At 46.6% G+C, this 13,092-nt stretch overlaps 2 non-coding genes and 15 pseudogenes across 2 annotated transcripts; all 17 read right to left on the bottom strand.

Moving 5' to 3' along the window:
- Positions 1 to 100: 100 nt before the first annotated feature.
- Positions 101 to 219, bottom strand: LOC136739469 (uncharacterized; annotated as a pseudogene).
- Positions 220 to 775: 556 nt separating this feature from the next.
- LOC136739400 (5S ribosomal RNA) lies at positions 776 to 894 on the bottom strand. The gene has a single exon (XR_010812885.1). It is a non-coding gene; the product is annotated as a 5S ribosomal RNA (ribosomal RNA).
- Positions 895 to 1,102: 208 nt separating this feature from the next.
- On the bottom strand, positions 1,103 to 1,221 carry LOC136739422 (uncharacterized; annotated as a pseudogene).
- A 210-nt stretch (positions 1,222 to 1,431) lies between these two features.
- On the bottom strand, positions 1,432 to 1,550 carry LOC136739503 (uncharacterized; annotated as a pseudogene).
- Positions 1,551 to 1,769: 219 nt separating this feature from the next.
- Positions 1,770 to 1,888, bottom strand: LOC136739507 (uncharacterized; annotated as a pseudogene).
- Positions 1,889 to 2,103: 215 nt separating this feature from the next.
- LOC136739424 (uncharacterized) lies at positions 2,104 to 2,222 on the bottom strand (annotated as a pseudogene).
- Positions 2,223 to 2,443: 221 nt separating this feature from the next.
- LOC136739538 (uncharacterized) lies at positions 2,444 to 2,562 on the bottom strand (annotated as a pseudogene).
- Positions 2,563 to 2,771: 209 nt separating this feature from the next.
- Positions 2,772 to 2,890, bottom strand: LOC136739484 (uncharacterized; annotated as a pseudogene).
- Positions 2,891 to 3,098: 208 nt separating this feature from the next.
- LOC136739431 (uncharacterized) lies at positions 3,099 to 3,217 on the bottom strand (annotated as a pseudogene).
- Positions 3,218 to 3,427: 210 nt separating this feature from the next.
- Positions 3,428 to 3,546, bottom strand: LOC136739504 (uncharacterized; annotated as a pseudogene).
- A 224-nt stretch (positions 3,547 to 3,770) lies between these two features.
- On the bottom strand, positions 3,771 to 3,889 carry LOC136739582 (uncharacterized; annotated as a pseudogene).
- Positions 3,890 to 4,107: 218 nt separating this feature from the next.
- On the bottom strand, positions 4,108 to 4,226 carry LOC136739508 (uncharacterized; annotated as a pseudogene).
- Positions 4,227 to 4,441: 215 nt separating this feature from the next.
- Positions 4,442 to 4,560, bottom strand: LOC136739408 (5S ribosomal RNA). Its single transcript, XR_010812893.1, has one exon. It is a non-coding gene; the product is annotated as a 5S ribosomal RNA (ribosomal RNA).
- A 221-nt stretch (positions 4,561 to 4,781) lies between these two features.
- Positions 4,782 to 4,900, bottom strand: LOC136739539 (uncharacterized; annotated as a pseudogene).
- Positions 4,901 to 5,109: 209 nt separating this feature from the next.
- Positions 5,110 to 5,228, bottom strand: LOC136739511 (uncharacterized; annotated as a pseudogene).
- Positions 5,229 to 5,443: 215 nt separating this feature from the next.
- Positions 5,444 to 5,562, bottom strand: LOC136739440 (uncharacterized; annotated as a pseudogene).
- Positions 5,563 to 5,781: 219 nt separating this feature from the next.
- On the bottom strand, positions 5,782 to 5,900 carry LOC136739434 (uncharacterized; annotated as a pseudogene).
- Between the last annotated feature and the right edge of the window lie 7,192 nt (positions 5,901 to 13,092).

The following is a 13,092-nucleotide window of genomic DNA, read 5'->3' on the forward strand; positions in this document are numbered from 1 at the left end:
GTTGAAGGTAGCCGGGTACGTGTACAATTCTTCAATTATATCTCCTCCAGACAGATAGAGAGTATTAAGAGCTACGATAAAGTTACCCAGGAGACGTAAAAGCTTGCAGCACCAGGTATTTCCAGGACGTCTCACATTCAAGTACTGACCAGGTCCTGCCCCGTTTAGCTTCCGAGATCTGACGAGATCGGGCGCGTTCAGGACGGTGTGGCCGCAAGCCGAGATGTCTGGCTGCATGATGTCTCTTAAAGGCTGGCGGGTATTGACGGAACTTCCAGCAAAAAATAAAAAATAAATAAATAGAAAAATGGAGGGAAAAATATCAGTGCAGGACAGGGTTTTGAAAGTAGCCGGGTACGTGTACAATTCTTCAATTTTATATTCTCCAGACAGAAAGAGAGTATTAAGAGCTACGATGAAGTTTCCCAGGAGACGTAAAAAGTTGGCAGCACCTGGTATTTCCAGAAGATCTCCCATCCAAGTACTGACCAGGTCCTGCCCCGTTTAGTTTCCGAGATCTTCCGAGATCGGGCTCGTTCAGGACTGTGTGTCCGCAAGCCGAGAGGCCTGGTTGCATGATGTCTCTTAAAGGCTGGCGGATATTGACGGAACTTCCAGAAAAAATAATAATGAAAAAGAAAAATGGAGGGAAAAATATCAGTGCAGCAATGGGTGTTGAAAGTAGCCGGGTACGTGTACAATACTTCAATTATATCTCCTCCAGACAGAAAGAGAGTATTAAGAGCTACGATAAACTTACCCAGCAGACGTAAAAAGCTTGCAGCACCTGGTATTTCCAGGAGGTCTCCCATCCAAGTACTGACCAGGCCCTGCCCCGTTTAGCTTCCGAGATCTGACGAGATCGGGCGCGTTCAGGATGGTGTGGCCGCAAGCCGAGACGCCTGGCTGCATGATGTCTCTTAAAGGCTGGCGGGTATTGACGGAACTGCCAGCAAAAAAAAAAAGAGAAATGGAGGGAGAAATACCAGTGCAGCAAAGGGTGTTGAAAGTAGCCGGGTACGTGTACAATACTTGAATTATATCTCCTCCAGACAGAAAGAGAGTATTAAGAGCTACGATGAAGTTACCCAGGAGACGTAAAAGCTTGCAGCACCAGGTATTTCCAGGAGGTCTCACATTCAAGTACTGACCAGGTCCTGCCCCGTTTAGCTTCCGAGATCTGACGAGATCGGGCGCGTTCAGGATGGTGTGGCCGCAAGCCGAGACGCCTGGCTGCATGATGTCTCTTAAAGGCTGGCGGGTATTGACGGAACTGCCAGCAAAAAAAAAAAAAAAAAATAGAGGGAAAAATACCAGTGCAGCAAAGGACGATGAAAGTAGCCGGGTACGTGTACAATTTCTCAATTATATCTCCTCCAGACAGATAGAGAGTATTAAGACCTACGATGAAGTTTCCCAGGAGACGTAAAAAGTTTGCAGCACCTCGTATTTCCAGAAGGTAACCCATAAAAGTACTGACCAGGCCCTGCCCCGTTTAAATTCCGAGATCTGACGAGATCGGGCGCGTTCAGGACGGTGTGGCCGCAAGCCGAGACGCCTGGCTGCATGATGTCTCTTAAAGGCTGGCGGGTATTGACGGAATTTCCAGCAAAAAAAAAAAAAAAAAAATAGAAAAATGGAGGGAAAAATATCAGTGCAGGAAAGGGTGTTGAAAGTAGCCGGGTACGTGTACAATTCTTCAATTATATCTCCTGGAGACAGAAAGAGAGTATTAAGAGCTACGATGAAGTTACCCAGGAGACGTAAAAAGCTTGCAGCACCTGGTATTTCTAGGAGGTCTCCCATCCAAGTACTGACCAGGCCCTGCCCCGTTTAGCTTCCGAGATCTGACGAGATCTTGCGTCTTCAGGACGGTGTGGCCTCAAGCCAAGAGGCCTGGCTGCATGATGTCTCTTAAAGGCTGGAGGGTATTGATGGAACTTCCAGCAAAAAACAAAAGAAAAAAGAAAAATGGAGGGAAAAATATCAGTGCAGCAAAGCGTGTTGAAGGTAGCCGGGTACGTGTACAATTCTTCAATTATATCTCCTCCAGAAAGATAGAGAGTATTAAGAGCTACGATAAAGTTACCCAGGAGACGTAAAAGCTTGCAGCACCAGGTATTTCCAGGAGGTCTCACATTCAAGTACTGACCAGGTCCTGCCCCGTTTAGCTTCCGAGATCTGACGAGATCGGGCGCGTTCAGGACGGTGTGGCCGCAAGCCGAGATGTCTGGCTGCATGATGTCTCTTAAAGGCTGGCGGGTATTGACGGAACTTCCAGCAAAAAATAAAAAATAAATAAATAGAAAAATGGAGGGAAAAATATCAGTGCAGGACAGGGTGTTGAAAGTAGCCGGGTACATGTACAATTCTTCAATTATATCTCCTCCAGACTGAATGAGAGTATTAAGAGCTACGCTGAAGTTACCCAGGAGATGTAAAAAGCTTGCAGCACCTGGTATTTCCAGGAGGTCACCCATCCAATTACTGACCAGGCCCTGCCCAGTTTTTCTTCCGAGATCTGACGAGATCTTGCGTCTTCAGGACGGTGTGGCCTCAAGCCAAGAGGCCTGGCTGCATGATGTCTCTTAAAGGCTGGCGGGTATCAACGGAACTGCCAGCAAAAAAAAAAAAGAAAAATAGAGGGAAAAATATCAGTGCAGGACAGGGTGTTGAAAGTAGCCGGGTACATGTACAATTCTTCAATTATATCTCCTCCAGACTGAATGAGAGAATTAAGAGCTACGATAAAGTTACCCAGGAGACGTAAAAGCTTGCAGCACCAGGTATTTCCAGGAGGTCTCCCATCCAAGTACTGACCAGGCCCTGCCCCACTCAGTTTCCGAGATCTTACGAGATCGGACGCGTTCAGGACGGTGTGGCCGCAAGCCGAGATGCCTGGCTGCATGATGTCTCTTAAAGGCTGGCGGGTATTGACGGAACTGCCAGCAAAAAAAAAAAGAGAAATGGAGGGAGAAATACCAGTGCAGCAAAGGGTGTTGAAAGTAGCCGGGTACGTGTACAATACTTGAATTATATCTCCTCCAGACAGAAAGAGAGTATTAAGAGCTACGATGAAGTTACCCAGGAGACGTAAAAGCTTGCAACACCAGGTATTTCCAGGAGGTCTCACATTCAAGTACTGACCAGGTCCTGCCCCGTTTAGCTTCCGAGATCTGACGAGATCGGGCGCGTTCAGGATGGTGTGGCCGCAAGCCAAGACGCCTGGCTGCATGATGTCTCTTAAAGGCTGGCGGGTATTGACGGAACTGCCAGCAAAAAAAAAAAAAAAAAATAGAGGGAAAAATACCAGTGCAGCAAAGGACGATGAAAGTAGCCGGGTACGTGTACAATTTCTCAATTATATCTCCTCCAGACAGATAGAGAGTATTAAGAGCTACGATGAAGTTTCCCAGGAGACGTAAAAAGTTTGCAGCACCTCGTATTTCCAGAAGGTAACCCATAAAAGTACTGACCAGGCCCTGCCCCGTTTAAATTCCGAGATCTGACGAGATCGGGCGCGTTCAGGACGGTGTGGCCGCAAGCCGAGACGCCTGGCTGCATGATGTCTCTTAATGGCTGGCGGGTATTGACGGAACTTCCAGCAAAAAAAAAAAAAAAAAAAAAGAAAAAGAAAAATGGAGGGAAAAATATCAGTGCAGTAATGGGTTTTGAAAGTAGCCGGGTACGTGTACAATTCTTCAATTATATCTCCTCCAGACAGAAAGAGAGTATTAAGAGCTACGATAAAGTTACCCAGGAGACGTAAAAGCTTGCAGCACCAGGTATTTCCAGGAGGTCTCACATTCATGTACCGACCAGGTCCTGCCCCGTTTAGCTTCCAAGATCTGACGAGATCGGGCGAGTTCAGGATGTCGTGGCCGCAAGCCGAGACGCCTGGCTGCATGATGTCTCTTAAAGGCTGGCGGGTATTGACGGAATTTCCAGAAAAAAAAAAAAAAAAACATAGAAAAATGGAGGGAAAAATATCAGTGCAGGAAAGGGTGTTGAAAGTAGCCGGGTACGTGTACAATTCTTCAATTATATCTCCTGGAGACAGAAAGAGAGTATTAAGAGCTACGATGAAGTTACCCAGGAGACGTAAAAAGCTTGCAGCACCTGGTATTTCTAGGAGGTCTCCCATCCAAGTACTGACCAGGCCCTGCCCCGTTTAGCTTCCGAGATCTGACGAGATCTTGCGTCTTCAGGACGGTGTGGCCTCAAGCCAAGAGGCCTGGCTGCATGATGTCTCTTAAAGACTGGAGGGTATTGATGGAACTTCCAGCAAAAAACAAAAGAAAAAAGAAAAATGGAGGGAAATGTATCAGTGCAGCAAAGCGTGTTGAAGGTAGCCAGGTACGTGTACAATTCTTCAATTATATCTCCTCCAGACAGATAGAGAGTATTAAGAGCTACGATAAAGTTACCCAGGAGACGTAAAAGCTTGCAGCACCAGGTATTTCCAGGAGGTCTCACATTCAAGTACTGACCAGGTCCTGCCCCGTTTAGCTTCCGAGATCTGACGAGATCGGGCGCGTTCGGGACGGTGTGGCCGCAAGCCGAGATGTCTGGCTGCATGATGTCTCTTAAAGGCTGGCGGGTATTGACGGAACTTCCAGCAAAAAAAAAAAAAAAAAAAAATAGAAAAATGGAGGGAAAAATATCAGTGCAGGACAGGGTGTTGAAAGTAGCCGGGTACATGTACAATTCTTCAATTATATCTCCTCCAGACTGAATGAGAGTATTAAGAGCTACGCTGAAGTTACCCAGGAGATGTAAAAAGCTTGCAGCACCTGGTATTTCCAGGAGGTCACCCATCCAATTACTGACCAGGCCCTGCCCAGTTTTTCTTCCGAGATCTGACGAGATCTTGCGTCTTCAGGACGGTGTGGCCTCAAGCCAAGAGGCCTGGCTGCATGATGTCTCTTAAAGGCTGGCGGGTATCAACGGAACTGCCAGCAAAAAAAAAAAAGAAAAATGGATGGAAAAATATCAGTGCAGCAAAGGATGTTGACAGTAGCTGGGTACGTGTACAATACTTCAATTATATCTCCTCCAGACAGATAGAGAGTATTAAGAGCTATGATAAAGTTACCCAGGAGACGTAAAAGCTTGCAGCACCAGGTATTTCCAGGAGGTCTCACATTCATGTACTGACCAGGTCCTGCCCCGTTCAGCTTCCGAGATCTGACGAGATCGGGCGCGTTCAGGATGGTGTGGCCGCAAGCCGAGATGCCTGGCTGCATGATGTCTCTTAAAGGTTGGCGGGTATTGACGGAACTTCCAGCAAAAAAAAAAAAAAAAAAGAAAAATGGATGGAAAAATATCAGTGCAGCAAAGGGTGTTGACAGTAGCTGGGTACGTGTACAATACTTCAATTATATCTCCTCCAGACAGATAGAGAGTATTAAGAGCTACGATGAAGTTCCCCAGGAGACGTAAAAGCTTGCAGCACCAGGTATTTCCAGGAGGTCTCACATTTAAGTACTGACCAGGTCCTGCCCCGTTTAGCTTCCGAGATCTGACGAGATCGGGCGCGTTCAAGATGGTGTGGCCGCAAGCCGAGATGCCTGGCTGCATGATGTCTCTTAAAGGCTGGCGGGTATTGACGGAATTTCCAGCAAGAAAAAAAATAAATAAATAGAAAAATGGAGGGAAAAATATCAGTGCAGGAAAGGGTGTTGAAAGTAGCCGGGTACGTGTACAATTCTTCAATTATGTCTTCTCCAGACAGAAAGAGAGTATTAAGAGCTACGATGAAGTTCCCCAGGAGACGTTAAAAGCTGGCAGCACCTGGTATTTCCAGGAGATCTCCCATCCAAGTACTGACCAGGCCCTGCCCCGTTTAGTTTCCGAGATCTGACGAGATCGGGCGCGTTCAGGACGGTGTGGCCACAAGCCAAGAGGCCTGGCTGCATGATGTCTCTTAAAGACTGACGGGTATTGACGGAACTTCCAGCAAAAAAAAAAAAAAAAAAAAGAAAAATGGAGGGAAAAATATCAGTGCAGGAAAGGGTGTTGAAAGTAGCCGGGTACGTGTACAATTCTTCAATTATATCTCCTCCAGACAGAAAGAGAGTATTAAGAGCTACGATGAACTCACCTAAAGGATTATTAGGAACACCATTCTAATACTGTGTTTGACCCCCTTTCGCCTTCAGAACTGCTTTAATTCTACGTGGCATTGCTTCAACAAGGTGCTGAAAGCATTCTTTAGAAATGTTGGCCCATATTGATAGGATAGCATCTTGCAGTTGATGGAGATTTGTGGGATGCACATCCAGGGCACGAAGCTCCCGTTCCACCACATCCCAAAGATGCTCTATTGGGTTGAGATCTGGTGACTGTGGGGGCCAGTTTAGTACAGTGAACTCATTGTCATGTTCAAGAAACCAATTTGAAATGATTCGACCTTTGTGACATGGTGCATTATCCTGCTGGAAGTAGCCATCAGAGGATGGGTACATGGTGGTCAAAAAGGGATGGACATGGTCAGAAACAATGCTCAGGTAGGCCGTAGCATTTAAACGATGCCCAATTGGCACTAAGGGGCCTAAAGTGTGCCAAGAAGACATCCCCCACACCATTACACCACCACCACCAGCCTGCACAGTGGTAACAAGACATGATGGATCCATGTTCTCATTCTGTTTACGCCAAATTCTGACTCTACCATCTGAATGTCTCACCTCTTTTTCCTATTTGTAGTGGAGATGAGTGGTACCCGGTGGGGTCTTCTGCTGTTGTAGCCCATCCGCCTCAAGGTTGTACGTGTTGTGGCTTCACAAATGCTTTGCTGCATACCTTGTTTGTAACGAGTGGTTATTTCAGTCAAAGTTGCTCTTCTATCAGCTTGAATCAGTCGGCCCACTCTCCTCTGACCTCTAGCATCAACAAGGCATTTTCGCCCACAGGACTGCCGCATACTGGATGTTTTTCCCTTTTCACACCATTCTTTGTAAACCCTAGAAATGGTTGTGCGTGAAAATCCCAGTAACTGAGCAGATTGTGAAATACTCAGACCGGCCCGTCTGGCACCAACAACCATGCCACGCTCAAAATTGCTTAAATCACCTTTCATTCCCATTCAGACATTCAGTTTGGAGTTCAGGAGATTGTCTTGACCAGGACCACACCCCTAAATGCATTGAAGCAACTGCCATGTGATTGGTTGATTAGATAATTGCATTAATGAGAAATTGAACAGGTGTTCCTAATAATCCTTTAGGTGAGTGCATATGTATGTATGTGTATGTATGTCCAATTGCTTTGACAATACAAATGAAATGAATTGAGAGAGAGAGAGAGAGAGAGAGAGAGAGAGAGAGAGAGAGGAATATGAGCTCCTAAAAAACATTTGTTTTTATACATAAGCGGATTTAATTTGTGATTTACAAATGAATATATAGCACTATAAACATACACAGAAGACATGGAATAGAAATTCAGAAGAAAAAGTATTCAAAAAATAATAATTTTAAGAGAAACACAAAAAGAAGAAAGCAGAGAGACAGTTCAGGAAGAAAAGTCAGAAAAGAAAAGCTGAAGACAAGAATTGGAGGTAAGAGACAAATAATTAAACAAAAAAATATGTATTAATAAAATAAATAAGCATTCTCAGTAGTTGACTCAGCCAATGAAAATGCAGAGCTCCGATTTGAATAGAGTGACAGTAGGAGAGAGCCCAACTGCCACTGAGACTGATACAAATCTATCGAACAGCAGTCTGACTGCAGAGCTGCCTTTTGAAATCCGATACCCTGAAGACATTCGCTCTGCACAGGCTAAGAAGGACTACAAACAAGCTGTGATGAGAGCATCTCCTTAGACCCTCATCCTAGACTACACCGGTAAAGGAGAAAACAGGGTCAAGAACAATCTACTGTTCTACACCGCCTTTCACAAAACCCTGTGCCAGACATACCCCAATAACAACAAGAGGGGCATTAGCAGAGGCAGGCAGATCTCAGTGCTGGTAGAGAAAGACACAGACAGTGTGATGCTCACTTTTAATGTATACCACAACGGGACCATCATGGTGCAGGGCAGCGAGAGCAGCCTGGACCAATTAGCTCTCGGCTTCCACACCTCAAAGCAGCAGACTGAGGTAGAGAAACAAGAGCCAGAGCCGGCCACCCTGCAGTCTGCCCCCAGCCACACGGAGCCAGACAGTGCCCCATCTCCCACAGACTGCCCCCCTGTCTCCCCAAAACTCTCCAGCAACATTAAAACACTAAAGGAATGCCTATCAGTGCTGGAGCTGGAGTTTGCGGAGTTCAGGGAGCAGACCTTGAGCACCCTGGCCCAGACCTCCTTGTGCGATCAGCTCCGGGATGAGATGCACAGACTAAAGATGCAGCACAAGGCTGAGATCCATGAGCTGAGAGCAGCAGTGAGAGACCTGGAGGAGCAGAGCCAAACCCTGAGGACGGAGCTGCGCAGAGCGAGGGAGGAGCTGACCAGGACACCCCAGCACAGCCAGCTAAGGAGCCTGCAGAGCCAGCTGGAGGAGCTAAGAGAGGAGCTACACATCACTGGAGCACAGAGACTGCACTGCACTGACCCCACAACACCTCCAACCCCTGACGCACCCACTGATCCACCCACACTCCCCACCACTCCTGACACACCCACTATCACCAGACCTGCCACTAATACACAACCCCCTGAAACGCCACTCCCCCAAAACACACCCGCTGCCCCCACCACTCCCGACGCAAACCCGGAGTGGCAGGTCAACGCAGAGGTGGTCATTCTGAGCGAATCCAATGGGAAGTTCCTGGTTGAGAGGCGCCTCTTCCCTGGGCGAAAAGTGAAAAAGCTTTGGTGCTCCACAGCACAGAGAGCCCTGGAGCTGCTCTCCAAGAGGAGGCTTTGCCAAGTCAAACACATCCTCATCCTAACGACCTGAGTGCCCGCAGGGGCGATGTGGCCTCAGCCCTGAGACAGGTAGCAACGAAAGCCACAGAGGAATTCCCAACTGCCAAAATTTCCATCTCCACACTGCTGCCCCGCACAGACGTGCCCCTGCACATCATCCAGGCCATCAACGCAGAAGTGTCCCGAAGATGTGCCCTCCTCCCCAACGTCCACCTGGCACACCACTGAGACATCCAGCCACATCACCTGTATGACCACGTCCACCTCAACAAGACGGGTGTGAGGATCATCTCAAAGGTCCTCAAGGACACAACCCTGGGCCGAAACCCCACACACCCCCACCTCGAGACCAGGAGCAAACCCCCCAGCCCCCGGCCACATCCCCAGCCACCGGCTCCACCCCAGCCCCAGCCCCTGAGACCCCGCGGCCCCATTCCCCACCCCCCCATCCCCAGAGGGCCCGTCCAGCACAGCAGAGCGGACAGCCGGGGACCAGCACAGCCACACAGCCACGCAGCAGCGGCTTCCAGAGCCTGGAGGCCCGATGCTGCCCAGCTGGCCCAGATAAGGCAACTCCTCAGTGTCATCTGTATCACACTGCTGAGTTAACTGAGCCTCAACACACATATATATGGTTGTGGAGATGGAGAGTAAGAAAAAATGTGATTTAATTATTCTGATATTTTGATGCAAAGATAAAATCTTTGAGTGATTATTATGTATATCCATATATAATTATTAATAGTAATATAATATCAGTTGTAGACCACAAATTAAACTTTCTTATGTAGAAGAGACAAGTATAATAAAATATATTAACATGTCCTTTAAAATAAGCAGTTGGAATATGCAGGGTTTACGCTCCTCAACTTTTGGAATGAAGAGCACAGGCCCTGAACTGATCAACACTGTAAATAGTTCAGATGTTTTCATTCTTGTAGAGACTTGGTGCTGTGCAGATATGTCTATACACTGGATGGATACAATGGATACAGGGAGCTGATTGTGCCCTCCTATAAAAAACCCAAAGTCAGGTGTGGCAGGGCCTCGTGGGGGATTATCGTGTGGTACAGGGAGGAGCTCCGAGCAGCCCTATGCCCAGTACAGAGAGGAGACACACACCTGTGGATGAAAATCAGAAAAGACACCCTACAAAATAACACAGATATATACCTATGTGCAATTTATATGCCACCCGCAGACTCCCCCTACTATAATGAGGAAGGCTTTCATGAGCTTCAAAACGAAATCTGCCACTTCCAGACCCTGGGCTCTGTACTGCTGTGTGGCGATCTCAATGCCAGGACTGGCAGAGAGATGGACTACATCAATACAGAGGGGAACACACACCTGTTCGGAGACTCCCCGCTGTGCCACACACACACCTCCACACTGACACAGCCACGACAGCGTGGTAAACAAGAGCAGGAAGCAGGTAGTGCGCCTATGTAAAAGCCTGGGTCTATATATCATCAATGGCAGGACCAGGGGGTACTCTCTGGGGAGATTCACATACTGCTCGGCTCTGGGCAGCAGTGTGGTGGACTACGCCATAACTGACCTGGACCCACAAGCCAACAATGCGTTTATAGTCAGACAACAATCTCCACTATCAGACCACAGCCAAATAACACTTTACCTAAAAAGATCAGCGCAGCCACAAGTCAGAGCCAAACTTCCCACAAAACTGGTCTCCCTGCCACCCAGTTAGAGATGGTCAGAGCCCAGCACAGAGAACTACACAAGAGCCCTGAATAGTGATGAGATTGAAAACATGTTAGACAGATATCAATCCTCACACTATCAAATAAACCAAAACGGAATAAACTCAGCCACCAAAACACTGAATGAAATATTTGAGAGACTGGCTTTAAAATCAAACATTAAAACAATTAAAAACCAAAATATGAAATCGTCTAAAAGAAAAAAAGAACAGTGGTGTGACCAGGAGTGTGAAACTTCTAGGAAACACCTGAGACATCTCTCCAACACTAAACACAGAGAGCCCGACAACCAGGAGGCTCGCCTCAGCTACTGCCAGGCCCTGCGGCACTACAAGCAACTCCTCAGTAAGAAAAAAGACCACTATATGGGCAGAATAAATACCCCAAAAACAAAAAATGAAATACCAATTCAAAATGGAGAAATCTGGAAAACACACTTTGAAAAACTTTACCAAAATGTTGAAAACAATCCAAAGCCAGAACAGGTTAAAATATTAAAAAACCTAAATAAATTGGAAGAAATCATTAAGAATAACCAAAATCCCTTAGATAACCCATTTACAATACAGGAACTAAAACATCAACTCAAAATCCTCAAACCCAGGAAAGCCAGCGGCCCCGACAGCATCAGCCCTGAGATGCTGAAGCACAGCAGCCCGCAGCTGCAGGAGGCTCTGCTCAAACTCTTTAACCTGGTGCTGAGAGCCGGGTGTTTCCCTGAGGTCGGGAATCAAGGATTGATCACCCCGATTTTTAAAAGTGGAGACAAATTAGACCCCAATAACTACTGGGGCAGCTGTGTGAGCAGTAACCTGGGGAAGGTGTTCTGCAGTATCATCAACGCCCAGATACTGGCCTTCCTTACCAAGCACAGTGTCCTGAATAAGAGTCAGATTGGCTTCCTACCAAAACACCGCACAACCGATCATATTTACACTCTACACACCCTCATAAATAAATATACCCAAAACAATAAAGGAAAAATATTTGCCTGTTTTGTAGACTTTAGAAAGGCATTTGACTCAATCTGGCACAAGGGATTATTTTATAAACTTCTACAGAGTGGTGTAGGGGGTAAAGTTTATGACATCATTAAATCAATATATTCTGAAAACAAATGCGGAGTTCAAATTGGCAACTCAAGAACAGAGTTCTTCACTCAGGGGCGGGGAGTGAGACAGGGCTGCAGTCTGAGTCCAACACTGTTCAACATCTACATCATCGAGTTGGCCACAGTGTTGGAGCAGTCTGACGCCCGCAGCCTAACTCTCCATGACACAGAGATCAAGTTCCTGCTCTACGCAGACGACCTGGTGCTGCTGTCGCCCACAGAGCAGGGGCTTCAGCAGAACCTGGCGCTGCTAGAGCAGTACTGTCAGAAATGGGCCCTGGCAGTCAATCTGGACAAGACCAGAGTTATGGTTTTCCAGAAAAAAGCCCCATCTCAGGGAAACAGGTACCGCTTCACTCTGGGCAGCACTGGATTAGAGCACTGCACCAGATACAACTACCTTGGCCTGACCATCAGTGCGTCAGGGAGCTTCAGCCTGGCTATAAACGCATTAAAAGACAAGGCACGCCGGGCATTTTATGCCATAAAGACACAATTTGGGAAAACAACAATACCAATAACTATTTGGATTAAAATATTAAACTCCATCATCCAACCAATCCTGCTATATGGGAGCGAAGTGTGGGGTCCCCTCATGAACCTCAATAACAACAATTGGGACAAAAGCCCCATGGAAATATTCCACCTAGAATTTAATAAAAACATCTTACACGTACACAGAAACGCCCCCACGGCTCTGAGGCTCACAGAGCCCGAACACACAATGACCAAAACAACAACAATTGGGAAAATTGACATGTACCTGAAAAGCAAATACACAAAAGATTAGAGACACGAATTAGAATTACAAAACAAATTGGAATGCTACCGGGCCCTGAATAGAAACATTACATTGGCTGAATACTTAAAAATCCAAAATATAAAAGAGAGACAAAATCTAACTAAATACAGGCTCAGTGACCACAGCCTCGCCATTGAAAAAGGCCGCTACAGAAAATTCTGGGTTGCCAGAGAAGAGCGGCTGTGCAGCCAGTGTGACCTAGGGGAGGTCGAAACACAGGCGCATTTCCTGCTGTCCTGCCCTAAATAAACAAAAATCAGGGAGACATACTTTAAAATATTAAAAATGCATATCCCTGAGTTCAGCATGATCCCCGATTGCTGCAAACTCCCCGTCCTGCTGGGAGAGGAGGAGCGCACTGCCTTCTTAGCAGCGCAATATGTATCCACCTGCCACAGCCTGCGAGACAGTGTGTAGACACCAGCCTGTGGCACTCCATTTGCAAAACAAAATAAAAACAGTGATTTTTCTGATGTCATGACACACATTTTGATACAAACAACAAATATGGTTTATATCCTACTTAATTTTATTTCAATGTGTACTATATTTGTTCCACTGAATCTTGTATTGCA

This window comes from Amia ocellicauda, unplaced genomic scaffold (assembly GCF_036373705.1).
Source record: "Amia ocellicauda isolate fAmiCal2 unplaced genomic scaffold, fAmiCal2.hap1 HAP1_SCAFFOLD_61, whole genome shotgun sequence".
Lineage (NCBI taxonomy): Eukaryota > Metazoa > Chordata > Actinopteri > Amiiformes > Amiidae > Amia > Amia ocellicauda.